The following is a 9,656-nucleotide window of genomic DNA, read 5'->3' as shown; positions in this document are numbered from 1 at the left end:
CCAAGGCATCGAAAGCATCATTTACATTTTTGTCGGCTTCTAATGATGTCCAATCGATATTTGATAGTTTAGGGGACATAGCAGAGAAATCACCTCTTCTATAGTTTAGGTTGGAGTTGGTGAATCTATATGCCTAATCGGTAGTAAGTCTATAGCTCCAGTTTAGACTTAAATGAGACTGGTGGGCTACATCCAGTGGAAGTCCCTATTTGATGCTTAATACACTGTGAGATTTTGCTTATAATTTAGTTGAGTGTGTTTTTTTGTGAGCCGTCGAATATTATAAATATAGGAAAGAATACGTGTTGAGATAAAAACTCGTCAGCTAACATGTTGATGAAAATGTGTCCTGGGCTGTTATCTGGTCCAAGCATATTGAATAATTTATCTGGAACCCATCTTATGTAGGGATAGTTAAATCTACTCGCCAACTACTACAAGATTGTTGTTTTGGTGGTTAACAGAAGAAGGAAGCCTATAGATTGCACTAAGTAAGAAAGAATAGCTATTTATAGTTATTTTTATTGAGTGAAACTCAGAGTTATTCAGATGCCACGAGTGACAGTTTAGGCATTGTTTCAGCTCCGATTTGACATGCTAAAAATTTAATTAGAATGTAAACTGCTATTCCCCCGTAGTTGTGAGCTCGGTATTTGCGGAAAAGGTGGTAATCTGGTAAAAGTGGTGTTGATGTTTTTAAAAAATCAAGTTTCAGTAACAAAAATTATCTTAATGATGTTGGAGGAAACAAATTCAGGTAGTTCCGTTAGTTTATCTGAATTTAGGGACGTAGCGTTTGTATAGCAAATGTCTAATATAGAAAGAGGCTTACCAGTGTTAATCAGTTCATTTTTAGTGTCAATTATTGTCGATGGGGTTATTGCCGATAGTGTTATACCAGCCAACATTGACATACGGGTCGTCAACTGGGTCCCGTATGGGAAGACCAACGAAATCCCGAAGGATCTTGGCCGCGGTTTCCATACGGGTATGCCCGCTGGGTCCCAGTCAAATCCCGTACTTTAAAACCGTAAGGGGCCCATTTAGGTTTGCAACTGGGACTCATATGGAACCCGCCGGATCTTGGCCGCGGTTTTCCCTTGGAGCCCATATGGGTATATCGCCCGGTATCCCGTAAGGGTCCCTCGAGGTTTATCCATTGCAAATCTTGAAAAACTACGTTTAAATGTTTAAAATTTACAGAAAAAGCAAATTTATATATAACTTGATTGATTTATTTCAAAAAAAAAATTAAAATTACAGTCGAAATTAGGGAAACTTTTAAACGATTCTTAAATCGTGTATCGAATGCTTTCACGGTAATCTCGCGAATTGGAAGCTTTTCCATTGTTGTTTAAACGACTTCTTTAAAAACCTCTTTACACAATATCTCGTATCAATATGACCTGTAAAAAAATTAAAGTTAACTGTTAGTCTTAAATTTTATAGGTAACATAAATTATTTTTAATATGTTATAAAACTCTTACGATTTCTCCTAAAACTCTTCAGATAAAAAATGTAATTTTCACCATCAAAGGTAGAAAAACATAATCTTTAATTTTATAACCGACATTTATTTGAACGCTTTAAAATGTACTTCTAATAAATAAGCACATGCTTGTGATTCATATAATAAATTGATAACATTCCTTTAGTTACTGATAAATAAATTATATAAAACTATTATATAAATATAACGTTATATTTATATTGAATATAACTTGATTAACTGTTTATAACTTTATATATATATACATATTGTATATAACTTTATATATATATATATATATATATATATATATATATATATATATATATATATATATATATATATATATATATATATATATATATATATATATATATATATATATATATATATATATGAAGGGCTTATTGTGAAACAATGACAATCCACAAAAACAAACATTTGAGAAAAATGACTTTTTTATTTAAATCTATAAAATCACATTTTGCAGTAAGATGATTTTATAATTATAGCTCCAATTTTAAGAATTATGCCTTAATATCTTTTTGGCTATTGCGTATACTATTTATGATTATAAAAATGATAATAACTCATTTTTGAAGATGTGGCTTGTCATTGTTTCACAATGAGCCCTTCATATATATATATATGTATATATATATATTTTTTTTGTTATTCACCTCCTCAAGGCCAAGAAGGCCACTACAGATGAGGAGGCTACTTAATAGTGGTTATAACCCTCTCTCAACTCTATTACTCTGAACCACAAACCTTGACAAACAAGGCCGCTGCGCGGAGAAACAAGTTGATGTGTATATGTATATATATAAATATATATATATATATACATATATATATATTTATATATATATATATATGTATATGTATATATATGTATATGTATATATATATATATATATATATATATATATATATATATATATATATATATATATATATATATATATATATATATATATATATATGTATGTATATATATATATATATATATATATATATATATATATATATATATATATATATATATATATATATATATATTATATATATCAGGGTGTTAACTAGCCCTGTGGAGTCCCATTAAATGTGGTATTCCTAAATCTTTATAAAATTAAAAAAAAAAAAGTCCTTTGAAAAAAAGTGGTGGTGTTGTTGGTCCTACTTATTAAGTCTTACTGCAAAGTCTATTTCAAATAGTACATGTGCTTTGTCAAATAAGATTTTTCATAATATTAAGAAGCCGTTTGCGTCAGATACTTACAAAATTTTGATCAATGCGAGTATTAGGGTAAGTCTTTCAGTTTTTGTTTTTTTTATTTTGTTTTGGTAATTTATATCAACTGAATTAGGTGATCACATCAACAATTATCTTTTTTAACTAATCGGCATCGACTAATATTTTTATTTTACATATCTATTATTTTTTCTCAACTTTTCAAAAAAAATGCTGATTAAATATAAGTTAAATTGTTTGTTAAAAATGATTTATGATTATAACATTATTTAACAAAGAAAATAAATTCTTTTACTTTACTGCTCGCTTGTATTAAAAGAAATCAATGTACATGAATGCCCACCAGTGAAAAAGAAAAATTTATTTAGAAGAATACTCTTAAAATGAAAGCACTATATATATATATAAATATATATATATATATATATATATATAAATATATATATATATATATATATAAATATATATATATATATATATAAATATATATATATATATATATATATATATATATATATATATATATATATATATATATATATATATATATATATATATATATATATATATATATATATATATATATATATATATATATATATATATATATATAGTGGGTTACATAAATATAGAGTCAGTGGATTTTTAATATGATTTTTTTTTATGATTTTTGAAAATTTAAAGCAAACGATAAAGTTAATAACTGTTTTAAATTTTATTAAAAGTAGTTTTATTAAAAAAATAAGAAAAAAAGTTTTTTCAAAAAAAAATTTAAGATTTTCTTTTTTGAAAAAACTTTCACGCATGCACAAACACGTCTAAGCATAGATTCAACAAGCCAGATGCATAATTCTTTTCAAAATTCTTTCCAAAGCTTTTCTAACGCCTGCTGTAATTACGCAACACTGGCTCTGCTCTCTTTGTCTATTCCAAGCCCAAATGTTCTTGATGGGATTGAGATCTCTTTAATCAAGATTGCAGTGTGAGCCGTAGCGCCACCGTGCTAAAAAATCTATTGTTGTTGTCTTCCGTAAAAATCTCTGGCTGTTGACAAAAGTTTACTTTCCAGGGTCTCTTTGTAGTTGTACTGGTTAATTCTGCCGTTAACAATGTTGTATGACCCTATTCCTTTATGGGAGAAGCATCCCAATATTCCAACTGATCCTCCTCCACCTTATACACAAAAACGCTCTTTGAACTTTTCACCAGCCAGCTTCTTGAAGATTAATCTTAACTTACAATTTATCACAAATTGGATTCGTCGCTGAGAAAACTTTGGCCCAGTCTTCTACAGACCAGGAAGTCTTACTCTACACCACTTTAATCTTTTTAGGTGATCTGACACACAAAAAAGTAGTTTTTGAGCAGCGACATTGCAATTTAAGCCTTACTTATTTAGGCATTTTAAGCCTTACTTAATTAGCCATCTACTAACACTAATGTTACCAGGCGTATTTGTGAACCCTTCAGCAAGTTCGCGGTAAGAAATTTTAGGGTCTTGTCTAACCTTTCGATAGAGATAACTTTGGTCTCTTGAAGTTAGCTTTAAAGGCCTACCGAGCCTTGGTAAATCTTTGACATCATTATGTAGCTCTTGGTTTTTCAACGTTGTTTGTACATATTTAAGCAAAACATTGCACATTTGAGCTATTTCTCGTTGGCTTTTTGTTTTATCTTTTAGCAGACCTACAATTTGCCATCATACCTTGTCTGAAACAGTTTTTCTGCCCATTTTTGTCTTTTTACTTAACCAAATAATTACTAATTCAAATAACTCAAGATTATTTTATTTTCGCACGAACGTTTATATAGTTCGAAAGAAATCAATCACTAAATTTTAGATCACTTGGATAACATTTCGTTGAGATATTTCAACTTAAATCGTTAAATTTCGGTAGACTATATTCTTGCTACATTAGAAATACAGGTACATTCTAATTAAATTTATAATTACTCAAGACTGGTTAACCTAAACAGTTTCAATTATATACTATACGATACAGAATCAATTAATTTAGACATTTAACGCTTTTAATCGTATTAATTAGGTGGCTTCAAAGATAATTGTGAAAAAAACAAAAATTTCACAAAAACAAAGTAGTGACTATATTTATGCAACTGTATATATATATATATATATACATATATATATATATATATATATATATATATATATATATATATATATATATATATACTATATATATATATATATATATATATATATATATATATATATATATATATATATATATATATATATATATATATATATATATATATATATATATATATATATATATAGTTCTATAGATTGTTGCATTTGGGAAGCACGGAAGGAAAAAAATGATTCTTACACCAAGATATACATCACTTTTAATTACTTTTGACTTTCGCCCAAACATTTGCGTGTTGCCAGAAAGTAAAAACCATTAATGGTTGATCATGCGTGGAGTAAATCATGCGTGGAGTGTTGGTGTAAATCATGCGTGGAGTGTTGCTACATCGACTATCTTATAGCCTGACTCGCAACAAACTGCTGCTACATCGACTGACAAATAGCCTCACTCGCAACAGAGTGCTGCTACATCTACTATCTTTTAGCCTGACTCGCAAGGGAGTGCTGCTACATCGACTGAGGGTTTGGTTGGGGCAGGCAGTCTATTAATTGAAAAAAAAAATTCTGGTCTTGCATTTTAATTTTTTACTTTTTGTCAACAAAATACTGAAAAAACTTTCTGACAACATATAAGAGTTCTATTTACATATATATATATATATATATATATATATATATATATATATATATATATATATATATATATATATATATATATATATATATTATAATATGTTGGTAGCTGACAAGCTGACAATAAAATATTAAAAAATTAGAATTACAACTGAAAGTACTAAAAAGTTTGAATAGATTTTTGGCGAAATCATCCTCTTTAAACAACTAGCCCAGTGTATACTAAAAAAAGTCTTAGTTCAGTTGCTTTCTATTTTTCAATACCTAATTAAGACCTTGGTTTTCTAGAAAATTTTCTTGAAATGTAACGACATATCTGGAACAATCTGCCAGATAAAGTATTGACTGTAATCTGAAAAAATTTACAACATTTGGGCCATTTAACCATAAGTTAATGAGTCTGCGCATTCCCCTAAGCGTACTAGATGCATAAACTCTAAAGGAAACTTTGTCGTCATGTCAAAATTTAATTCTATTTAACACACCACTAAGATGTTCAAAATGCTTTCGATGCCAAAAATCTGAATCAGTGCTTAAAATTGATGAAATATGTGGAAGTATTATCTTGCCACACCACTCTCCTTTTTGAACACAATGCTTACATTAGTTATAATCATTGTGCCCCTAATACACTTAACAAATGCTCTAGCTGGTGCATCACATATGATAACAGCAAGATTGATTCCATACTCAATATTTTAATAGATGAAACCATCTTTTAGAAGAATTTCGAACTCTACCAAAAAATTATGTAGATAATAAAAAATAGAATTTTTTGGAGGTTTTTTAGCACCACTTTTTAAACAAATCTCTACAAATCCAATTAGGGTTGCCCAAAAATTAGAGTTCCAGGCCTAGGCACTGACAGCAACATTTATAAACAGCAAAAACTTTTGCAAATTTTATTTGAAATTTTTTAAAATTAATGTTTAAATTTTGTCACTATTTTAGATTTTCATTGAATAATTTCCTACATGTTTTTAATATAAAATATATATATCATTCTCTTTTACTATCAGCTGATTGAACTGACTTGATCAGCTTCAGCTTTAATTTGAAGCTAATGAGTTTAAAGCTGAAGATGAAATATCAGCTGCAGCCCCTAACTTACAGACAACATAGTTAATGTGATGTATCACATTAACTGACTTTATCATAATTCATGTGTTTTTTTTATACTTGAGTACTTATTTTTTCATTTTATAATACATGTTTTTTTTAATATGTGTTTTTTTATAATATTTAATACTTAAGAAAATATTGACTTTTGCGGAATATTCTTTAGATAAAAATAATATTTTCTTACATTACTCTAATTGTGGTAATAAACAAAGGTAATATTTACTCCAATCATTATATTTGTCCCCCAAAGTTAATGCAATTCTATCATACATAAGTCTCTCACTAATTCTAATAAATAAAAATTATTACCATTATTATTATAGTTATATTTACTAACCTGTCATTAATAATATTTATCAAAAATGCATTCTGGTTGTTGAAGTCACTTTTTCTCATATCAGTATGCAAATATTGTTAACAGTCAGAGTGCACAAAGCAGAAATATTCTTAAACATGCTGCAAAATACAAGATATACATAAGAAACATATCATATAAGACCTATAACCTGGAACTTAATACTTTTTATCGCAAAAGGTAATTGCCGGCAGTGCCGGCAATTAATTCTGGGATTAATTGCCGGCAGGAAGTATTGAAGTATCAATTTTCGATTAATATGCGTAAAAAAGTATCAAATTCTTCGCATAGTTTAATGTTCAAAAAAAGCACAACTAGCTTTTAAGATTAAATATTTTAAATTTTCAACATTCATGTTAATTCAAATGTCTAACTTCTGTCACGGTGCCATTTATTCATCTTTTGAAGAAGCAGAAGAAGCTTTGCTAAAATTTTGTAAAGACAACTGCCATCCAATTAATCGAGATACAAAAAGAACAGTAAGTAAACACTTAGTGTTTACTTAATAAATGAATAAAACATCATGTTTTGATCATGTTTAACATGATCTTTTATATAAGGTGGAATAAGTAAAATAAATAAAGTGAAATAAGTAAAATAAAATAAATAAAGCGGAATAAGTAAAATGAATTTAAATAAATTAAAAGTTATTCGCTCATAATCTTAATTGCTTAATGATTTTCATTCTGTCAATTTTATAAAAAGTTTTAAGGTCCTAGGTGACAAATTCATGAGATTTTTATTGGTAAGTAGGGTTTTAGCTACAACTTGGTCAAGATAACTTGCAATATTTGAATGCATTGTAAGAAGTTCCAAGATTGTAATCATACTGCCGGTAGATAATTCAATGTCTTTTATTGCATTGCAAGCAACTCACAATTAAATGTTTTTTGTACTGCCGACAGATATTTTAAAGTCTTTCATTGAGTTGCAAGCAATTTATACTATATTTAGCACTGCCGACAGATAATTTGCAATATTTGATTGCATTGTAAAAAGTTCCAAGACTGCTAATTTGCAATTAACCGGCAATTAATCCCAGAATTATTTGCCGGCACTGCCGGCAATTACTGCTAGCCACTTTTTATCCCAACATTTTAAAATTAAGTTATGGAAAACAAAAACAGTGTTAAACTTACTATAACTTAATTATAATAAATAAGCATATGGTCATGATCTATAAAATAACTTTTTTAGTTTTCGTTATTTATGTTAAAGTTATCAAGTTAAACTAAAGTTTAATAATTAAAGTTTAAATGCAAAAGTTCATATCAATAAAAATTTTATCAGTATTGTAAACATAAGTTAAGTATTATAAGTATTTACAAGTATAAGTATAGTAAGTATAAGTTATTATTAATAATAATAACTTAGATATAAATTAATATGTAATTATAAATATTATATTATATACAATTAAATATATTATATTATATATAATAATATATTACATATAATATATTAATTATATTATTTATATTAATATATAAATAACTCATATATTATATATAAGTATATATATTATTATATATAAATATATATATTATATAAATAATATATAACTTATACATAATAATATTATTTGTATTATGATATTATTGTTAATATTACAAGCATACAATTTTAAATCAAAGTCAAAAAATATCAATGATTAAAGAATGAGGTAAATTCATAACAATAAAGCCATTGTTTGCATTTATATGGAAACACTTAATATTTATATCTCACAGTGGGTAAACTTTGTTAACATCAGTTATTTTGCTTGAACAAAATATAGAAAAATCATTGGAAAAGAGTGGATATTTAAAAACGATTTAAAAGCTTTAAATTCCTTAAATATAACCTATCCATCAAAACATTCACCTGTTTGCTCTTTTGAAATGTTTTTGACTAAACCAAAGTTTTGATTAAACTCAAAGCAGTTATTACCATCACTAGCAGAAACAAAACATTATATTTTGATCATTTTAAAAATGCAAACAGTGTCTCAATGGAATAGTCAAAGTTTATTATATATGTTTAACATATGCTCCATTAACTGTTAAACATGAAATACATCATGTTTAACAGTTAATGGAGCATATGTTAAACATATATAATAAACTTTGTAAATTTATTTTAAAAAAATATAAAAAAATACTTACATAATCATTATATTATGATGGTAATAAGTGAAATTTTAAAACAGCGCCTTTTTAATGGAGTTTCACAGTGAAAAAATATATCGAAAAAAAAATTTCTCTTTAATTACAATGTAAATATAGAGTATACAAAAAATATAATGCATAAAAGTTAAATTTTAAATTTGTTTCAAGCACAATACGAATTATAAAAGGCAACCATCGAATAAGTTTTGTTATGATTTTTTTAACACAGTGTCTGCATGCCCGGCAGCCGGGTAGTAAAAACGTAAAGCCTACAAGCCCGGCAGTTCAAGTACGCATGCGCATATTATCGCTTCATACTTATTTTCTGATTTTTTTTTTTTTACTTTTTAAAAAATAAAAAATATATAATTAATATAAATGCCGGGCATGAAGTTTCTGCATATATAATCCACCCGGCACTTTTAACATAAGAAGATGTATTAGTTTATTCTACTGCCAGGTAGATATAATATTCGAATGCAGTTGCAGGTATTTAAATCTTCCCGGCATTTTCAATTATATAAAAAGAAGCGCA

At 27.1% G+C, this 9,656-nt stretch overlaps 1 long non-coding RNA gene across 1 annotated transcript; it reads right to left on the bottom strand.

The window, feature by feature from the left end:
- Positions 1 to 1,219: 1,219 nt before the first annotated feature.
- LOC136079783 (uncharacterized) lies at positions 1,220 to 9,337 on the bottom strand. Its single transcript, XR_010638217.1, has 3 exons — positions 9,119 to 9,337; positions 6,957 to 7,075; positions 1,220 to 1,406 (listed from the first exon to the last, which is right to left on the bottom strand). It is a non-coding gene; the product is annotated as an uncharacterized LOC136079783 (long non-coding RNA).
- Positions 9,338 to 9,656: the final 319 nt, after the last annotated feature.

This window comes from Hydra vulgaris, chromosome 04 (genome assembly GCF_038396675.1).
Source record: "Hydra vulgaris chromosome 04, alternate assembly HydraT2T_AEP".
Taxonomy (NCBI): domain Eukaryota; kingdom Metazoa; phylum Cnidaria; class Hydrozoa; order Anthoathecata; family Hydridae; genus Hydra; species Hydra vulgaris.
The sequence above is the reverse complement of the archived record's forward strand: the minus strand, read 5'-3'. Positions and strand labels throughout refer to the sequence as shown.